At 41.6% G+C, this 21,719-nt stretch overlaps 1 protein-coding gene and 1 pseudogene across 2 annotated transcripts in view; both read left to right on the top strand.

The window, feature by feature from the left end:
- Positions 1-21,719, top strand: part of NR3C2 (nuclear receptor subfamily 3 group C member 2) — a 370,425-nt gene that overhangs the window by 304,684 nt on the left and 44,022 nt on the right. The window lies entirely within an intron of this gene.
- Positions 6,238-8,710, top strand: LOC113626076 (S-methylmethionine--homocysteine S-methyltransferase BHMT2 pseudogene; annotated as a pseudogene).

Genomic DNA, 21,719 nt, shown 5'->3' with positions numbered 1-21,719 from the left:
TAATTAGTTATATATGAGGGCAGAGAAAATGTAGGTACAGTCCCAAAACAGGAGGTGTTTCTTTTTCTTCTTTTTTTTTCTAACGATTATCTTGGTTTTTTTTATTATTATTATCTTTGGCTGCGTCGGGTCTTAGTTGCGGCACGCAGGCTCTCTAGTTGAGGCGTGCGGGCTTAGCTGCCCCACAGCATGTGGGATCTTAGTTCCCCAACCAGAGATCAAACCCGCGTCCCCTGCTTTGAAAGGTGGATTCTTTACCACTGGACCACCAGGGAAGTCCCCCTTTTTCTTCTTTTTTCAACAATATTTCTTCCCCTTTATCAACCTAGCATGATGATGAGAAGTAGAGTTGGGAGTTAAAAGTTACTTCCAGATATGTCAGCAGAGGAGGTGAGGGGAGGGAAGTTCTTTTTTTTTAACCTTTTTTTTTTTTCTTTTCTTTTTTTGCGGTACGCGGGCCTCTCACTGTTGTAGCCTCTCCCGTTGCGGAGCACAGGCTCAGCGGCCATGGCTTACGGGCCCAGCCGCTCCGCAGCATGTGGGATCTTCCCAGACTGGGGCACGAACCTGTGTCCCCTGCATCAGCAGGCGGACTCTCAACCACTGCGCCACCAGGGAAGCCCGGGGAGGGAAGTTCTTGAAGGAATGGGTAAGCTGCTCACATCAAGAAAAGTGCATCACAGGGAATTATATTCAATATCCCGTAATGGATAAGAATATGAAACCGTAATGGAAAAGAATATAAAAAAAAATAGAAATATATGTATAACTGAATCCCTTTGCTGTACAGCAGAAACTAACACAACATTGTAAATCAACTCCAATTAAAAAAAGAGAAGTTCCTGAGAGGAGCGTGCAAGGGACAGGGACCTCCCTTACCTGAGAAAAATGAGTGCGCTAAGGAGAGCAGTCTTAATTTAAAGCTAGAATTGCAGGTAGATATTCTTACTCCTTGTCCTGTCTTGTTTTTCCCCATTCACGCCTCTCATTTTGGACCACCCTGGGGAGGAGAAGATAAGTGACGTTCACTCAGTGTGTTCATTCGTCAGATATTTCTTGAGCAACTTAAATACACTAAGCACTGTTCTAGGAACCAGGAATTCAACAGTGAGCAAAACGTGGGGCTCCCGCTCTAGTGGCAGGTGGGGGGCGTCATGGGAAAAATGAAGGCAGCGTCATGAAGAAATCCCACCTGCCATATCCCCAGAGAATATGACTCAGGTAATATACCATCATCTTCATATAGGACCACAAAAAAGTGGTATTGAAAATAGTAAGGGGCAGTTTGAAGGAATTCTGTCAGAGGATTTGCTAGCGCCCTTGGTTAGCCCCACTGATGACCTTTTGGTGCTTTGAAGGATCTAAGGTCATTCCTGACTCAGGCCCTTCACACTTGCTGTTCGCTCTGTGAAGGAGGATGGTGCGTTCTCACCTTGTCGCTCAGAGTATTGCTATTCAGACAGATTTTGCCCGACCGCCAGACCTAGGGTATATACCCTCCCTGACCACCTTGCCCAATCCCTCCCATCATATCACATGTGTATTTTCTCTGTAGCAGGTCCCCTGACCCCATAACGTAGGCTCAGGGAGGGGAGGAAGCTGGCCTGTGTGGTACACCTTTGCATGGCCAGCACCTAGGATACTGTCTGGCATTAGTAAGTACTTGATGAATTAATTAATTTTATTTTTTTTCTGTTTCTTTAAAATTTTTACTGGAGTATAGTTGATTTGCAATGTTGTGTTAGTTTCAGGGGTACAGCAAAGTGATTCAGTTATACATATACATATGTCCACTCTTTCTTAGATTCTTTCCCATATAGGCCATTACAGAGTACTGAGTAGAGTTCCCTGTGCTATACAGTAGGTTCTAATTAGTCATGCTTAACAGGGAGGGAAAGGGGAGGGATAAATTAGGAGATTGGGATTGACATATACACAATCTGTACTGTATATAAAATAGAGCTAATTAATTTTAAAATGCTATTTTCAGTATTATTTCCCCGCATAAACTCTATGCCAACCAAATTAACCTTCCTCTTCCCTTTGTCCTGTCTTTCCACTGCTGTGCCTTTGCTCCTAACATTTTCCTTTCCCCTCCCCCAAGCCCAACCCAAAGGATGCTTCCTCTCCAATCACTTCTCTTACCATCAAAGTCAATAGTGACTTGTTCCCCCAAAACTGTTTTTATCTGTGTCAATTTTTTCTATATCAGTCCTTTGGTACTTTCTATGTTTTACTGTGTGTGTGTGTGTGTGTGTGTGTGTGTGTGTGTGTGTGTGTATTTACACATACAATTTTACTCCAGATATACTGTAAACTCCTAGAATTCAGGAAGTATTTTAAATTTTTTCCTTAATGTCTAGCAAAATGCTTTCTACATAATTGGCACTCAGTGATGATTGGGGGGTTGGTAATGAGTCTTCTTTCCAGTACAAGGGTCAGAAGCAAGATTTTTGATGTGGGTTGACCCTACAGTGCTTTTAGGGCTTGGCCTGTAAACTTGATGAAAAGGATTTCCCTTTCAAGGTTGACTTCAAGAGCACTGCTGTAGGTTAATATTTCTTGCGTGGCGTTTCTTGTAGTGTACTTGAGAAATTTTCTAAGTAGTTAATGAAGCTGGGTAATTGCCAGTATAGTACGAAATTAAAGCAAAACAAATAGGAGACTGCAAATGGAATGAACTGTTTAAGCTATTTATAACTATATTGGAATCACAGCGTAGTGGTGATGCAAGAAATATGTCCCAGCTTTACTCTGGCTAACTAGAGGGAGCTATTTTTCATTTCGAGTAAAAGTCAAAACCAGTTTAAGATCATATGTTATGTTTAAAAGGCTTAGTGTGGCTAATATTAGCATGTTGTTCTTCAGTTCAGTTAATGTGCTCAAGGACTTTGGTCTCTTCAGGTAAAAATACTCTTCAATACAAAATGAACTCACTGGAGTATATTTCTTTATTGAAAAACTGATAGAGAAAATTAGTCTTGATGCAGTCATTATATTGCAAGATGGGGCAGGTGGCAAGGAGTGGATTAACCAACTAACACACTAAGGAGGGCTCCAGGCTTCCCCCCTTGACACAGGTCATAAGACACAAAGATGGTAGCTTTTTTTTTTTTTTTTTTTTTTTGGCTGTGTTGGGTCTTCGTTGCTGTGCATGGGCTTTCTCTAGTTGCAGCGAGCAGGGGCTACTCTTCATTGTGGTGTGTGGGCTTCTCATTGCAGTGGCTTCTCTTGTTGTGGAGCACAGGCTCTAGGCATGCGGGCTTCAGTAGCTGTGACTCGCAGGCTCAGTAGTTGTGGCTTGTGGGCTGTAGAGTGCAGGCTCAGTAGTTGTGGCGCATGGGCTTAGTTGCTCCATGGCATGTGGGATCTTCCCGGACCAGGGCCCAAACCTGTGTCCCCTGCATTGGCAGGCAGATTCTTAACGACTGCACCACCAGGGAAGCTCCAGAGATGGTAGCTTTGACAGCGCCCCTCTGGATTGAAGGAGAGCGTACCTGCTGTGTCTTGATATATAAAGTATTTTCTGAACTTGTGTTTTTAGATACTTCTAGAACCCAAACTAGGTCACATGATTATCCATTTTTATTGTATCACACACGAGAGATGATTTTGGTTTTATGTCCCTCACTTCCCCTGATGAAACCCTAAGCTAATTTAATAAGGTTGTGTTTTGGGCAGGCTCTGAAGTGGTTATTTAATTTTTCTTAAGTTCTGAGATTGATACTTTTCTGAAAGAAACAAGTGGAGAAGGGAGAGAAACCAAAAAAAAGAAAGTCATATGTGGAGACCCTCCACATCCTTATTTAAAACTCATCTGTATATCTGGGTCATTAGCACTGCAGCAGGAATGTCGCCCCAGTCAACTTACACAGTGATGGGTGTTGCAAGCTTTGTCTAGCTGGACCCATCTTCTGTGCCCATCCACCTTGAAATAGACACTGCCTCAATAGAATCAATGGAATGAATAGTTTATAAACTCCTAACTCCCGTTCTGCTACAGGCATGGTGTCCCCCTCTGTCTTAGGCACCTCAGGCTGCTGTAACAAAACCCCATAGATGGGGTGGTTTAAACAGCAGACCCTTATTTCTCATAGTGCAAGAGGCTAGAAGTCCAAGATCAGGATGCCAGCATGGTCAGGTTCTGCTGAAGGCTTTCTTCCTGGCTTGCAGAGAGAAGGCTGCCTTCTCACTGGTCTCACGTAGTGGAGAGAGTCAGCTCTAATGTCTCTCCTGCTTCTTGGAAGGGCACTAATCCTGTTATAGGGGCTCCACCCTCATGACCCTAAATGCCTCCCCAAAGCCCCACCTACTGATACCATCACATTGGGGGTTAGAACATCAACATATGGGGGTTGGGGGAGACGAACATTCAGTCCATAACACTCCATTTACATGGATACTAGAGTGCAAAAGTAACTAATAATCAAGTAGTTTACAGGGGTTATTTGAAGGATTATGGGCTTCTGCTGAAAGCTGGTGAAAGGCATCATGCTGTATGCCATCTCCCACACATTATCCTATTTCATCTTCACAGCTCTGTGATGTGGGAATTTATTACCCCTCTTTCAAAGATGAGGTGACAGAGGCTCAAAGTTTTGAGCCCCAGTGTTTCTCAGTCCAAAACTCAGAATGTTTCAACTACGTCAACGCTTATACCTTGACCACAGAACTTGATTTTTCAGGCAGTTAGGCCTAGTGGACCTTTGGCGCTAATATTGGTTTCATTGGGTGGTTTCAGAGACTGTATGTATTTGGAAACTTTACTGACCAATCATGTATCATCTTTCATAAGAGTTACTCTCTAAAATGGGTGAGAATATGCCCAACGTATAAAGAACACAAATGGAAAATAAAATATTCTTAGAAAAACTGGAACTTTGGTTCAGAGTGTGACTTAGTCCTCCAAATCGGTTTCCTTCCTCTCTGATATCACAACAGTATTTAAGAGCTCCATTGTTGAAGACCAGGGGCTCAGTCCCTAACCTTGCTGATCAGTCCCTCAGTGTTGTCAAGTGAATGAGTTAACTTCACTAGACCCTTGTCTCCCTTCTGCAGAATGAGGGAATTGGATGAGATCAACAGTTCACAAACTTTTTGTTCTCAGGACCCCCTTTATGCTCTTAAAATCATCAAGGATCCCAAAGAGCTATTGTTTATGTAAGTTATGGCTATTGGTATTTACTCATATCAGAAATTAAAACAGAAATTTTAAAAAAAATATTGATTTATTGATTCATTTTAAAATAAAATTAACCTATTACATAAATAGCAAGACAAAAACATAATAGCATGAACATTTTAGGAAAAATAACTGTTTTTTCCGAAACAAAAAAAAAATTAGAAGAGTGGCATTGTTTTGCCTCTTTTGCGATTCCTTCAGTCTCACTTAAATGAAGACAGTTGCGCTCTCTTATTTGCTTCTTACATCCAGCCAGTTGTGACTGGTTGTTTGGCCAAAGTGTAGGAAAAAGATTCAGCCTCACGCAGATGTATAGTTGGAGAAAGAACCTCTCGGAATCCTGGAAAGGGTCCTGGGACACCCCCGCATCCTCAGACCACATTTGGAGAACCACTTGTCTAGGTGATGTTTAAAACCCAACCCAGACTCTGATTCTGCTTGGCTTTCAGGAAGCTTCACTCGAGGTCCAGATCTCTGTTTCCTCATTTAATTATCTACATTTCCCACACCGGAGAATCAAAGCTCAGTAGAACGTCGTCTCTGTGCTTAAAGGGCTCTCCGTCTAGTAGCAGGATACTTATGGGGCCTGCCATGTGCCATTAGCTCTACTTGATGCTTTTATATGACCCACTCGTTTATAGACAATCATATTTTAAGACAGGTACGATGATCACTGTCTTATAAATGATGCAGCTGCCTCAGGCAGACAGCAGTTCAGTGGATTATCCACGATCACATAGCAGTGGAGAGGTGAACCTCACGTGTGGGCCCAGGTCTTCCCTGAAAACTCCTGCTGTTTTCATTACATCACATGTCTCCTCTCATCTACAAAGTAGTGGAGAAGGAAGGGTCTCAGAGGTCCCTTCCAACCTCTTACAGTTTATGATTCTGTAGTTCTGCTTTACCAGTCACATAACTTATAGCTGTGAGAACTTGTGGTTAGCGTGAGGTCGATTAAGAAGGAGGGGGAGGGACTTCCCTGGTGGTCCAGTGGTTAGGACTCCGCGCTCCCACTGCAGGGGACGCAGGTTCAATCCCTGGTCGTGGAACTAAGATCCCACAAGCCGTGAGGTACAGCCAAAAGAAAAAAAAAGGAGGAGAACAATATTACAAAGACTATCCCAGTCACTTCCCCTAAAGTGAAAAGTAAATCTCTTTACTCTTATCATTTAGCCAAAAAAATGAACAACAGCTGGTGTTTCGCTAGTCGGGAGGAAGTATTGAGAATGTCTGCATTGTGCAAGGCTCTGTGGTGGCCATTGTAAGGGAACCACAGTGGCAGTCACAGTTTCCGTTCTCCAGAATTCTGTCGTGTGGTTGGTGAATTGAGATGTAGACACGTGTGGAGAATAGGGAGCCCTCCTACACTGTTGGTGGGGATGTAAATCGGGGCGGCCACCATAGAGAACAGAATAGAGGTTCCTGAAAAAACTAAAAATAGGAGGGGTGGGCTCCTGGCCCCGTGTGCTCCCCACCACCCAGCGCCTGCAACAGCTGCAGCGCGATGGCCCTGGAGCCAAGAAGGGCAGTTTAGAGCCTCTGGATAGCGGGGAGGGTGTGCTTGGAGATGGCAGCTTGCGCATAACTCTGGAGAAGAGGGGCTACGTGAAGGCCGGGCTCTGGACTCCAGAAGCCGTAGTAGGACATCCAAATGCAGTTCGTCAGCTTCACGTGGAATTCTTGAGAGCGGGATAGAATGTCACGCGGACCTTCACCTTTTCTGCCAGTGAGGACAATATGGAAAGCCAGTGGGAAGCTGTAAACGCCGCTGCCTGTGACCTTACCAGAGAAGCAGCCGACAGAGCTGATGCTTCAGTCGCAGGGGGGATCTGCCAGACGTCGTTGTACAAACACCACAAGGATGAAGCTAGAATTTTAAAACTTTTTCGACTACACCTAGAGGTTTTTGCCAGGAAAAATGTGGACTTCTGGATTGCAGACTACTTTGAACACGTTGAAGAAGCTGTGTGGGCCGTGGAAGTCTTAAAAGAATCCGGAAAACCCGTGGCAGCCACCGTGTGCATAGGCCCAGAGAGAGACATGCATGGTGTAACACCTGGAGAATGTGGTGGAAGCTGGTGAAGGCGGAGGCTTCAGTCGTTGGCGTGAACTGCCGATTTGGGCCCTGGACCAGCCTGAAGACAATGAGACTCATGAAGGAAGGCCTACGGGCTACAGGGCTGAAAGCACACTTGATGGTGCAGTCCCTGGGGTTCCACATGCCCGACTGAGGCAAAAGAGGGTTTGCGGATCTCCTCGAATATCCCTTCGCACTGGAGCCCAGAGTTGCAACCAGATGGGATATTCAAAAATACGCCAGAGAGGCCTGCAACCTGGGGGTCAGGTACATAAGGCGGGTGCTGTGGATTTGAGCCCTCCCACATCAGGGCGATTGCAGAGGAGCTGGCCCTGGAAGGGGGATCTTTGCCTCTGTCTTCTGACAAACGTGGCAGCTGAGGAAGTGGTCTCAGCACACACACCAAACCCTGGGTTAGAGCCAGGGCCAGATGAGAGTGTTGGGAGAATCTGCTGCCGACTTCGGGCAGACCTTTCTGTCCTTCAGTGTCAAAGCCAGATGCCTAAGGAGTCATGAAAGAAAACACTGAAATAGCAGAATGGAAAGAAATCCCCCTCAAGCCCCATCTGGAACCCTTCCTCGCCTCTATCCACAGCCCACCCTGATGTCTCCAGCGGCTGAACAGCTAATGTGCTGTCAGTTCACCATAGGATGCGTATTGCATCCCTGCTGTGCTTAAGCTCCGAGCGGGATGCTGGGGGGAGATGCAAAGCTGATGAGGAAGGGCTTCTCGTCCTCCAGGTACTTACTGTCCGGTGATGCTGCAGGACGTGCTTTTGAAGGGCATCAAGAATAGTGAAACTTGTCTTTAGAGTGAATTTGAGAGTTTAGAATAACCAGAAGTCGGTGAGCAACAAACCCAGTGATTAATTCAGGTGTCTAAATTAGGTACAGAAGGACGATAGAGCAGCATTCTAAACTAAAATTAGAGTAATGAGTCTGCCTTTCTTAAATGATTTGTATAATGACTCCAAAGGCAATCCCAAAGGACAAGATGCAAAAATGTTTGAGGATTTTTTGAAATAATCATATAACCTTCCAGAGTGATTACTTTCAAAGATGATTTTACTTAAAGGTGTTAGGTCCCAGAATTTTTAAAATGTGTCTTTATAATCACAAATAGCTAGATTATAAACTACTAAGGACAAGGACAATGTGATATGCTTGTATTTTTTTCTTAAAGTATTTAGCATTATGCCATACTAATAGATACTCAATGAAATAATGTTGATTGTTGGAAATAAGTAAAAAGAGATAAACAGTTTTGGAAGACCTTTTTAAAAGTCCGAGTTCAAATCTATCTTGGTCTAATATTTTCTTGACTTATGTTTGAGCTATTTGCTATGTGCCAATTTCTCTCTATTTTTCAAAACAATGTATCCATTTGTAACAATTAATAAAATTAAAAATAATCTACCTTTAAAAAAAAAACTAAAACTAGAGCTACCATATGATCCTGCAATCCCACTCCTGGACATATGTCCAGACAAAAACATGATTTGAAAAGAAACATGCACCTCTATGTTCATAGCAGCACTATTACAATAGCCAAGACATGGAAACAACCTAAGTGTCCATTGACAGATGAATGGATAAAGAAGATGGGGAACTCAGCCATAAAAAAGAATGAAATCATGTCATTTGCAGCAACATGGATGGACCTAGCGATTATCATACAGAGAAAGACAAATATCATATGATGTCACTTATACATGGAATATGAAAAAATGATACAAATGAACTTATTTACAAAACAAAAATAGACTCACAGATATAGAAAACAAACTTATGGTTATCAAAGGAGAAAGAGGAGAGGGATAAATTAAGAGTTTGGGATTAACAGATACACACTACTATATATAAAATAGATCAACAACAGTGTCCTACTGTATAGCACAGGGAACTATATTCAATATCTAGTAATAACCTACAGTGGAAAAGAATCTGAAAAAGAATAGATATATATGTATAACTGAATCACTTTGCTGTACACCTGAAGCTAATACAACGTTGTAAATCAACTCTACTTCCACAAAAAGTTATTTGTTTTGGGGGGAAAAAAGATGGAGACACATGAATAGCGTTTTGAGAGATGAAGTGGGAATAATAAATGACAAAGGAGTTTTTCCTAAGGTGGGTGCTCCAGGAGTGTAAGGACAAAATAACTCCTCAAGGAAAGCTGCTGGCAGAACCATCTAGCTTTGAAGGCTCTGCCAGCCTCTAAAGGAGGGTTAGAATCGGGCCGGACAGAGTACAGAGGTGGTGTGTGCAGTCCAGACATGAGAAACCATCCAGAGCAGGAAAGGTGATCAGTCTCTGAGTGCAGAGTTGAAGTGATGGAACCACAGGACCTGAAGCACTGCGGCTCACCCTCCAGAGTGGAGGGGGCTCTTTCCTTCTGCCTTCCCTTCTGGCAGTTTCTGCCTTCCGTCTCCTCCTTCCCCCTACGACCATCCTTTTCATCTCTCTCCCATCCCATCCCATCCCATGCCATCTCATCCCATCCCATCCCATCACATCCCATCCCATCCCGTCCCATCCCATGCCATCCCATGCCATCTCGTCCCATCCCATCCCATCACATCCCATCCCATCCCATGCCATGCCATCTCATCCCATCCCATCCCATGCCATCTCATGCCATCTCATGCCATCCCATCCCATGCCATCTCATCCCATCCCATCTCATCCTATCCCATCCCGTCCCATGCCATCTCATCCCATCCCATGCCATCTCATCCCATCCCATCCCATCCCATGTCATCTCATCCTATCCCATCCCATCTCATCCCATGCCATGCCATCTCATCCCATCCCATCCCATCTCATCCCATGTCATCTCATCCCATCCCATCCCATGCCATCCCATCCCATCCCATTCCATCCCATGCCATCCCATGCCATCCCATCCCATGCCATGCCATCCCATCCCGTGCCATCTCATCCCATCCCATCCCATGCCATCCCATCCCATCCCATCTCATCCCATCCCATCCCATCCCATCTCATCCCATCCCATCCCATCTCATCCCATCCCATCCCATCCCATCCCATCTCATCTCATCCCATCCCATCCCATCTCATCCCATCCCATCCCTCCACTTCTGCTTGGCCCTTCCCCTTCCTCCCCATTTTCTGGCTTTCTCTCCCCCCCCACTTCCTCTTTTCTCCTATCACTGTCTCTCATGTAGACTGAGACCTTATCACCAAATATCGCATTTATTGAATAAAAACATTACCTCCAAATGTCTTACACTGAAATTAAATGCATTAAGGCTTTTCTACACTTTTCCGGGGGAAGAAAACTGATGACACAAACTTGCTTTTTTACTTTACTGTGACCCTGGTGCTCTTCTCTTTGGGGTGGGCGCCCTACATGGAAAACTTTTTCTCACAGGCTCCACCAGTTTTGCTCTTGAAATCATTGAAATTCCTGTTCCAGATGTTACTTGAAGGGATGACTTCACTTTTCTAATTTTTATTGTATTTTCTATTTTTTCCCGACTGCTGGTCTCTGTCCTTGTGGCAGAGAACATTGACTCCAGCTGGCTGCCCACACCTGCAACTGCACCCCCAGATCTTGGTGTTGAGCACACAATGAGGGGGCTTTTGTGGCACCCACCTCTCTCTTAAAGGGCCAGAGCTGGTGCCTGGCTGGGTACGGGGGTCCTGCCTGCTCCAGAGACCCCAGGGGACTAACACTCATGAAATGTGAGCCTTAACTCTCTTTGCTTCTAGGCGATGAACACAGAAACCCAAAGAATCGTTTGCTTGTCCTTAAAGAGAGACTCCATGGCCACTTCGTTCCGATTAGAGGAAGTTCAGAAGTTCACAGAATTTCTGAGTAGAAGAGAAGGTTAGAAAATGTCAGCTGTGCTCCTCAGCAGTCTTGACTAGCAGTTTTCTACAAGCAGATTAAAAAAAAGAGAACTGTTGAGGCTACCCTTTGAATAAGCATTGTGTTCATGTCATTCCGTGTGCATGTGTAGTGTGTCCCGGTGTTGACATTTATGCTACTGGTGTGGTGGCCTGGGGGGGTGGTGATCACCCCCTGGGGGGGTGATCATGAATGATGTAGGTGTTCACAATGTCCTGAACAACATCTGCTTTGTGACAGATGTTTGGAATCAGTAATAAGAAAGGGCACGTGGCTAATCTCTGATAAATTAATTGAGTCGAACATCATCTTTATTTTTTTATTTAGGCAGATAAATGATGCCATTTGCAGCAACATGGATGGACCTAGAGATTATCATACTAAGTGAAGTCAGCCAGACAGAGAAAGACAAATATCATTTGGTATCGCTTGTCTGTGGAATCTAAAAAAATGGTACAAATGAACTTATTTACGAAACAGAAAGAGACAGACATAGAAAACAAATTAATGGTTACCAAACGGGAAAGGTGGGGAAAGGTGAGGGAAGAGGAATAAATTAGGAATTTGGGAGCGACAGTACACACTACTATGTGTAAAAACGATAATCAACAAGGACCTCTACTGTATAGCACAGGGAACTCTACTCAGTATTCTATAATAATCTATATGGGAAAAGAATCTGAAAAAGAATAGATATATGTATATGTATAACTGAATCACTTTGCTGTACACCTGAAAATAACATTGTAAATCCACTATACTTCAATTTAAAAATAATTAATTTCTAAATAAATAAATTTAGGGAGATGGATTTATCAGCTTTTACGATGAGTCAAACAGCAGAATCTACCTTTCACCCAGAATTATGGCACCTGAAAATGTTTTCTAGGTCCCCGTTTGATTAATGAATTGAAGAGGGTCTATAATAACAGTCGCTGGAGGTTTAGCTGTTTTCTTCTTCCAAAGCAAGACTCTCAAGGTAGAAGAAGGCATCTGTGATCCAGTTGCTTCCCACCTTCCACATCTGCATCCCCATCCTAGCACACACACACTGCTAAGGCCACCTCTGCATGAGTGAGCCGCTCAGCTGTTGCCTTAGAAGTGCAGCTGCACATCCGGGCTTCATCAGAGTGAGTGTCCTTCTTTATAACCTATGGCAGGTTCTGGTTGCTAGAAGAATGTGACTTTTGCCTCAGGAAGAAAACGACTCCACAACTTGCGTTTTAATACAAAGCTTTTATCATACTAGGAAAAGGTGTTTTGCTATCACCCTTTACCCAAACAATAGTCTAGCCACACTTCTAAATTCAGCAATTTACTTTGTTCATATTCTTGAAATTCAGTAGTTATCAAGGGGGAATTTGACCTTTTTATGGCCCCTTTTAACCAGGAAACTATGGTCATTTAGTTCATTAATTCATTAATAAATTCATTAATTTATTGAAATTGGGCAATGTCTTTAAGTATTGATATATACCCCAAATGCCTCTGTTTTTGAAGCAGTAGCTCACTGTAGGTTTTCTGTCTTGTGTTGAACCATCTGCAGTCTGCATACTGTTAAATTTACAGAAATTTTCTATTAAAGTCTACAGCCTATGAAAATAAGGCTTGATTATTTAAAAAAATGTTTTCACAAGAGAATATTGTTCTTTTGTATCCTTTCTGTGTGTAGAGATTCTAGTGATGACTTTTTTTTTTTAATTTTTGTTGGAGTATGGCTGATTTACAATGTTGTGTTAGTTTCTCCTTTACAGCAAAGTGAATCATATATCTTCACTCTTTTTTAGATTCTTTTCCCATACAGGCCATTACAGAGTATTGAGTAGAGTTCCCTGTGCTATACAGTAGGTCCTTATCAGCTATCTGTTTTATACATAGTAGTGTGTATATGTCAATCGCAGTCTCCCAGCTTATCCCTCCCCTGTTCCCCCCTGGTAAATATGGTTAGCACGGATTAAATCTCGTAAGGTTCCGAGCATGCTGTTGGGTGTTTTAACCTGAATATAACAGTTGAGTCCAGGCTCTGAGACCAAGCTGCTTGGATTCAAATCCTAGAATACTATTTTCAATGAGGTTTGACTTCCTAGTTTTTACTTGGAGTAAGTTAAGTCACTTTATCTAGTCAAGAACTAGAGCCTGTTCCTTTGTCAAGGACATATATAAGCTTCCTTACCAAAGCCAAGAATCAAAACATTTGGTTCACTAGGTCTTCACATGTCCAGGGAATAATCAGGCCAGGCTCTGTTCCCCTGCTAGAGTGGCTGCTGTCAGTAGGCATGCAGTGCCAGTAGTATTCACCTGTTTGCCCGTACAAAAGGCTCCCACTCGTGGTATAGATAATAGACGGTGAGCCATTTTTCTGGTAAACACTCTGTACTTGGCTGGGTTCCTTACTTTATTCTTGTATGAGGTATTTAGTCACACATCTCAGAAACAGGTGTGTCCCCCATGACACAGTGGGTAGTGTCATGCAAAGTTGCTTAGAAATCACTCTTTGTAATTTATTTTTATATTTTATTGAAGTATAGTTGAGTTACAATGTTGTATTAATTCCTGCTGTACAGCAAAGTGACTCAGTTTTACATATACACATTCTTTTTTATATCCTTTTCCATTATGGTTTATCCCAAGAGATTGGTTATAGTTCCCTCTGCTATTTAGTAGGACTTTTTAAAATGAATTATACTGTAACTGGCCTGTGGAAATTCACAGTGCAGTGAATACGAAGATTAAACCTCTGGTCAAGCCAAAACATTTTTGTCATGCGATTTATCACAGATACCCCCAATTTAACTTGCTCTAAAATCTGAACTTTCACAGTGGATTATGGCTGCATGTTTCTTTCCTCTACCAAAAACATGTGTCCTGTACCCAAAAGAAACTGTGCTGACTCTATGAGTATTTTAAAAGGTAAGGTACAAAGGACTGTTTTATCAAAAACTATAGATAAAATGTATGGTAAAGATTAAACATTTCTAGATTTCTAGGACCATCCGTGGTAAATTATGGTTGTTGTATAACCAGGCTGCTTCTAGATTTTTCAATTGTCACATATTCTTTTGGTCTGTGTAACATCCATTAAAGTCAGCAGAAATTGTGATGCTCAAGTCGAGGGCAGTTCTATGAAACGTATCCCTTCTGGAACATCAATTAAGGTAACAAACAAAACACTGAACTAGCTTTTAACTATTACTGGACTTGGCGATGTAAAATTAATAGAGAATACATGAATGTTATGGAGATCACTGGGTACCACTCCCTCTGGCTCATCTGTCCAGTAAAGCAAACCACAAACAACATTCTGCAGTGATTCTTAAGCAGCTGAGTTCTGCCCTGCCTGTTCATAAATGATGTAAGTACTATAAAAATGAATAGACATCTAAACTGCAACTAGAAAAATGGTCCTCCTACAGATATATATTGTTTGTCCGTTCAGGAAAAATCTAGTAAGACTATGAAAAAAAATAAAAAGCATAAACTGGCATAATTTGAATGCTCAAATTGAGGTCATTTTTATTCTAATTAAGATTTGAAAAAAAAGGACTGTTTCTGCATGCTGTTTCTAGGAAAATAACAAGCTTCAGACAGGGACCATCTGTTACACTGACCATGTAACAAGATGTTAGATTTATTCGTACATAAAAATGTAGCTTGCAGTATCATATGTAAGGTCTGGTCCTGCAGATCTGCTGTGATTATCTGTGTGCACCATACCACTCAAATTATTTAATTCTCTGTTGTAAGATTGACACTATCGCTGCACGCATTCCAGCCTTGTATAACACACACACACACACACACACACACACACACACACACACACACACACCCCTACACCTGGGGCAATTGATGGAAGTAATAACATGTTAGCAAACAGGTTTATTAAGAGGCTTCTTCTTGAGATTCCAGAGATTTCAAGGAGTTCAGCCCTGAATGAGCACTAATTTTCTTTGTTTATATCTATATTTGAAGAGCGAAGTCTGTGAAATTTGTTGGATTTCCCTGTTCTCTGTAGCTATCAGGTGTTTATTTAGCACTCATGTAATTTTGGACCTATGCACTGTACAAGAATCAGTCATAGAAAGATATGCGCCTTAGTATCCAGGAGAAGGACACAGACTTTCCAGGTGATGAGAGTTGCCTGTTATTTGATTAAACAATACGATAGCCCTTGGATTCAAGGGATAAAGTGAAATATTTCAAAGGTTTATTTTTCTAGTTCCTTACTAAGTAAAGTGATGTCTTACACACCTAAAAGGTATTTGGGTGACAGGTACAGTTTGGTGCAGTATTGCTAAAGGAGCTTAAGTTTTTAAATGTCACTGTACCTTCCCTAGGCTCCCATAGGTAGAAGGGTTAGGAACCTCTTGTGCTTTGGCATTTATGAAATCAGCCAGTGTGAAAGGATTTCATCTATTAAATGTGAGTTCTTGGAAAGAGAAAGGAGTGATAAAGGTAGTTCTATTTTCCCTTCCCCCTTAGGATACCAGAACTACAGAAGACAGGCGTTTAAGGAGCTGTTTCTGACTGATTTTTAAAACTATGGTTTATTAAAGATTTTTCACTCTTCCTGCTTTCAAAAAGCATTTAGTACAGCTTGCAATAAAAACACTGACACAGTAAGACTAAAAATGCAGCAAAACACAAAAAAGGCAAAAGGCAAGTAGTAAAAACAGAGGAGGAAGAAGATAATTTATATATTCTAAAAGAAGAAGAATGAATGAAAAGCCTAAACCCAAAGAGAAGTTACATAATTAAACACAAATCTTAGTTTCTAATCTCTATCGAAGTATAGCAGGTAGGATTATGGGTTGCAAAGATTCGTTTTTTACTGAGGTATAGTTGATTACAATGTTATATAAGTTTCAGGCGTACAGCACAGTGATTCACAATTTTTAAAGGTTATACTCCATTTATAATTATTATAAAATATTGGCTATATTCCCTGTTGTACAATATATTCTTGTGTCTTACCAATTTTATACATAGTAGTTTGTTCCTATTACTCCCCTACTCCTATCTTGCCCCTCCCCCTTCCCGCTCCCCACTGGTAACCACTAGTTTGTTCCCTATGTCTGTGAGTCTGTTTCTTTTTTGTTATATTCACTAGTTTATTTTTTAGATTCCACATATAAATGATATCATATAGTATTTTGTCTTCCTCTGTCTGATGTATTTCACTAAGCATAATAGCCTCCAAGTCCATCCATGTTGTTGCAAATGTCAAAACTTCATTCTTTTTTATGACTGAGTAGTATTCCATTGTGTGTGTGTGTGTGTGTGTGTGTGTGTGTGTGTGTGTGTGTGTGTATCACATCTTCTCTATCCATTCATCTATTGATGAACACTTTGGTTGCTTCCATATCTTGAGTGTTGTAAATAGTGCTTCTGTGAGCATTGGGGTTCATGTATCTTTTCAAATTAGTGTTCTAATTTTCTTCAGATATATACCCCAGAGTGGAATTGCCAGGTCATATGGTAGTTCTAGTTTTAGTTTTTTTGAGAAACCTCCATACTTTTTTCCACAGTGGTTGCACTAATTTACATTACCACCAACAGTGTACCAGGGTTCCCATTTCTCCACATCCTCTCCAACATTTGTTATTTGTGGTCTTTTTGATGATAGCCATTCTGACAGCTGTGAGGTGATAGCTCATTGTGGTTTTAATTTGCATTTCTCTGATGATTAACAACATTGAGCATCTTTTCATGTACCTTATAGCCATGATGGCCTGATGGCCTCCTTTGGAAAAATGTCTATTCAGGTCTTCTGCCCATTTTTTAATTGGGTTGTTTGGTTTTTTGATATTGAGTTATATGAGCTGTTTATATATTTGGGACATTAACCCTTTATTTGTCATATAATTTGGAAATATTTTTTGTTTTTTGATATAAAAATTTTTAATTGCAATAAAATACTTATAGCATACAATTTATCATCTTAACCATTTTTAACTGTATAGTTCAGTAATGTTAAATACATTCACACTGTTATGTAAACAAGTGCCCATTCCCTCCTACTCCCAACCCCTGGTAACAACCATTCTACTTCCTGTCTTTATGAATTTAATGACTCTAGGTATCTCAGATAAATGGACTCATACAGTATGTGTCTTTCTGTGACTGCCTTATTTCACTTTGCATAACGTCATCAAGGTTCATCCAGGTTGTAGCATGTGTTAGAATATCCTTCCTTTTTAAGGCTGAATAATATTCCATCGTATGTATATGCCACACTTTATCATTCATCTATCAGTGAACATTGGATTGCTTCCACCTTCTGGATATTTTTAATAGTGCTATGATGAACATGAGTGTATAAATATCTCTTCAAGAGCCTGCTTTCAGTTCTTGCAGAGATTCTTTAAGTTGAAGTTAGCTTGCATTCTCCTTGTAGATGGCCATAGCATGAGGTGTCCCTGTAGGTGTTCAGGCTAATGCTTAGAGCTCCTGAGTCCTATGGTACCCATAACCTGGAATGTGTTGTGGTTTGGGCTTATCAAATGTCTATTTCTATCAGAGTAGAACATGAATATGATTCCAGGAATGTATTTAGTTTGGAGCAATAATTTCCTAAATCAGCTACCTCCAATATGGACCTCCAGAAAACTGAACAGCTAAGACTTTCAAATACATTTTTAGTAGTGTTTTGGTAAGCCAGTACTTGAAAACTGAAACAGGAGTGTTCCTTCTGACAGCCATTGGCCAATAGGTTCAGTGGACTATTCTCATAATGTGAAGGAGGGCAACACTGTTAACATATAATAATGGCAAGAGCGCATGGGTCCTGTAGATACACAAGTTGTTCAGATCGTTTAGCTACTAAGTCAAAAGCAGGCAACTAGCATACAAATCATTTAAATTGTGAATGCCCTTCCCACTCTGATTTTAATGGGCCTTTTTCTAATTCTCAGTCTTATTATGAGAATAAATTCCAACCCTGAATTCTCTCAAAAACCAGGAAAAAAAGTATTTTCTAATTCTTTGATTATTCACTTTTATTCCAGGTGAATCAGGTTTAGAGACATTAGATTCTTTTAATTTAATATTTTAAAACTACTTCCAAATGATCATATGATTGCAGTTTAGTGTAACACGTCCTGAGAGAGGACCAGCTGAAGTTGTAGCTGTGAATAAAATTGGTTTGCTAGCTTAAGAAAATGACAAAACTACTGAAATGTTTCTTTCATTCTTTTTTCTTCTTTTTTGAAGAGTGTCTTTGAAAATATTTTAGAACTGTCGTTTTCATGGATTTTAACCCAAGGTCTATGGAATTGGAACTGGATCTCTGTGACCATTTTGGTTGTTGTGTTTATTTATTTAAAAGTGGAGCTTATGCTGTCCCTGCAAATGAGATAATATTTATAAATCAATGACATGTCCACAGAAGTAGAGACTGATGACTGTCAGTTTTTCAGGTCTGATGTTTGCTTTAATACAAGGATATTTCCTATCTCAAAAATCTCCTACTAGGGCTTCCCTGGTGGCGCAGTGGTTGAGAGTCCGCCTGCCGATGCAGGGGACCCGGGTTCATGCCCTGGTCCAGAAAGATCCCACATGCCGCCGAGTGGCTGGGCCCGTGAGCCATGGCCACTGAGCCTGCGCGTCCGGAGCCTGTGCTCCGCAACGGGAGAGGCCACAACAGTGAGAGGCCCGCGTACTGCAAAAAAAAAAAAAATCCTACTGCCTTTATATTAGCCCACTGTTAAGAGTGAATTTTGCGTTTACTTTTACTTTCTAGAAACATTATACAAATTTCATCTCTTTCCCAAGGTAATCTTGGGAATACCAAGGTATTGTTACATTTTTTTTACTCAAAATGAAGTAAGATTATTTATTAAATGAATAAAAGCATGTCGCGAAGAAGAGTATTTCTGTGAAGTAATGTTGCAGAATTAATCCCAGTATCATGCCAAAAAGATTGTCCTTATTTCAGCTTCTTTGGATGTGCATTCCTGTGCATTTAGTCTAATTGTGCAAAAATGATGTGAAGTAAAATGTGTTTCTAAGATGGCCTATTTTCTTGAAATTTTAAGCTATATTGAGGACACAGTACTCTTCATTTAGAGAACTCAATTTCATGCAGTCGAAGCAGCAATGGAATTTGAAAAACACAACATCTTACTGCATAATGGTGAGCAAAAAATAAACAAATGAGTGAATGTAATAGCAAAACATCTGAGGTTCCAAATATCTCTTTATAGCTGTAAAGAGATACTCTGGAGGAAAGAGCTATAAATGATTGAGCCAGCAGCATGGAGAGAGGAAAAGGCATGAGTTTTGAAGTAAAAAACCTGGGTTTAGATCCATGGCTACATCATATACCTAAATTATTTTCTTGTCATGAACATGAGAATGATTCTGCACAAGGCATTATGAGAACTAGCAAGAGGAAATTTAAATTTGGGCATGGTAGGCACTCCGTAAGTAATAGCTCTGAAAACCATAGAGGTTCTCAAGAAAGAGTTAAAGAGATGCTGTTCCTACTGAAGTGAAAAAAAAGTGCTTTTTATTTTTAGGTGTGTTGTTACACATTAACCTTATAATCTGTTTTCAAGTGGAACCTGAGGTCTCTCTTTATAACCTTTCATCTGTGTGTGGATGTTTTGCTAACACATCTGATAACAGAAACACTTTGACACAGAGGCATTTCATTCTCATGTTCTACTCTGGGCAAGTCACGCCTGCCTTCCTGAAAATCTGAATCCTCTCCAGTTTCTCTCCTGATTTATTTACCATCCTGCATATAGAAATAACAGCAAGAACACAGTCTTATTTTCCTGAAAAGTCATTGTAAGAATTTGATTAGGGACTTCCCTGGTGGCGCAGTGGTTAAGAATCCGCCTGCCAACACAGGGGACACTGGTTTGATCCCTGGTCCGGGAAGGTCCCACACGCTGCGGAGCGGCTAAGCTCATGTGCCAAAACTACTGAGCCTGCGCTCTAGAGCCCACGAGCCACAACTACTGAGTCCGTGTGCCACAACTACTGAAGCCCGTGTGCCTAGAGCCAGTGCTCCTCAACAAACAGAAGCCACCACAATGAGAAGCCCGCGCACTGCAACTAAGAGTAGCCCCTGCTCACCGCAACTAGAGGAAGCCAGTGCGCAGCAGTGAAGACCCATCGCTGCTAATTAATTAATTAATTAAAATGCACTGCCTTTCCTCCAGAGGTTTCAGTGTGCCTGACAGCAATTTATTAAGACACAATCGGGCTTCCCTGGTGGCGCGGTGGTTGAGAGTCCGCCTGCCGATGGCGCGGGTTCGTGTCCCGGTCCGGGAAGATCCCACATGCCGCGGAGCGGCTGGGCCCATGAGCCATGGCCGCTGAGCCTGTGCGTCCGGAGCCTGTGCTCCGCAACGGGAGAGGCCACAACAGTGAGAGGCCCGCGTACCGCAAGAAAAAAAAAAACTACCCACAATCATAATGAGTAGGTTCTAAGAAATTATTTAAAAAACAAACAAAAAGAAGAATTTGATTATTTCTTGGTTTGTTTTAACCAAAATGATCATTGGTCTCCAAGAAGCATTTTATTCTCCCCATGATATCAGCAACAACAACAAATGCTAACATTTGTACCATGCTTTATCATTTGAGAACTTCCATACAGCTGGTCCCTACATCTCTGCAAAGTAGGAATTCGTGTTAATTCCCCGCTTCACACATGATAAGCCTGGATCTCAGAAGTGACACGATGCCGGGCTCCCAAAGCCAGCACGCTGAGGGGCCAATGGGCCGTGCATCTCTACGCCCTGCTGTGGCAAAGCCAAGGATGCCTGTTCTGCCTCCAGCACAAGGGAGAGGAAGGGATCAAATGCTTAGGAGCGCACTTACTAAACCACACAGCTTCAAATGCGTGTTGTGTTATATTCCACGGGGGTCCAGATTTGCAAGCCACTTCACCAATTTTACAATCTAAATCTCTCCCTGTTTTTTTATTTAAAAAAATTTTTTTAACATCTTTATTGGAGTACGATTGCTTTACAGTGGTGTGTTAGTTTCTGCTTTATAACAAAGTGAATCAGCTATACATAGACATATCTCCCCATATCTCTTCCCTCTTGCGTCTCCCTCCCTCCCACCCTCCCTATCCCACCCCTCTAGGTGGTCACAAAGCACCGAGCCGATCTCCCTGTGCTATGTGGCTGCTTCCCACTAGCTATCGGTTTTGCATTTGGTAGTATGAGAAACTTCTTGAGAACTTCACAAATACCGTATCTATTTCATTAGCCATTTGATCTTACTTTCTGTAAGTTTTCAGTATTCCCTTTCTCTAATCATCATCCTCAGTTGCACATCTGTGTGTCTGCAGTTCATTTTGTTGCTTTCACTTGTCCTCTTTCCTTTAGGCTTTCCTTCTCTCTCATTCGTTCATGAAACACTTTTGAGCAAATACTGACACATGGCACTTGCCTATCAGACTCTATTTGACGTTCACAGAGGTCAGTCAGACGTGGATCCTGCCTTTAAGATGCTTATAGTTAGCAATCAGAATGGTGGTAGTGAACGGAGCCTTTTTCCCCCTCTGAACACATAGAAATTTTGCATTAAAAAAAATCTTAATTATATAACCAAGTTCAAAA

This window comes from Aethalodelphis obliquidens, unplaced genomic scaffold (genome assembly GCF_003676395.1).
Source record: "Aethalodelphis obliquidens isolate GAN/ISIS:26980383/991018 unplaced genomic scaffold, ASM367639v1 scaffold17, whole genome shotgun sequence".
Classification (NCBI taxonomy): domain Eukaryota; kingdom Metazoa; phylum Chordata; class Mammalia; order Artiodactyla; family Delphinidae; genus Aethalodelphis; species Aethalodelphis obliquidens.
The sequence above is the reverse complement of the archived record's forward strand: the minus strand, read 5'-3'. Positions and strand labels throughout refer to the sequence as shown.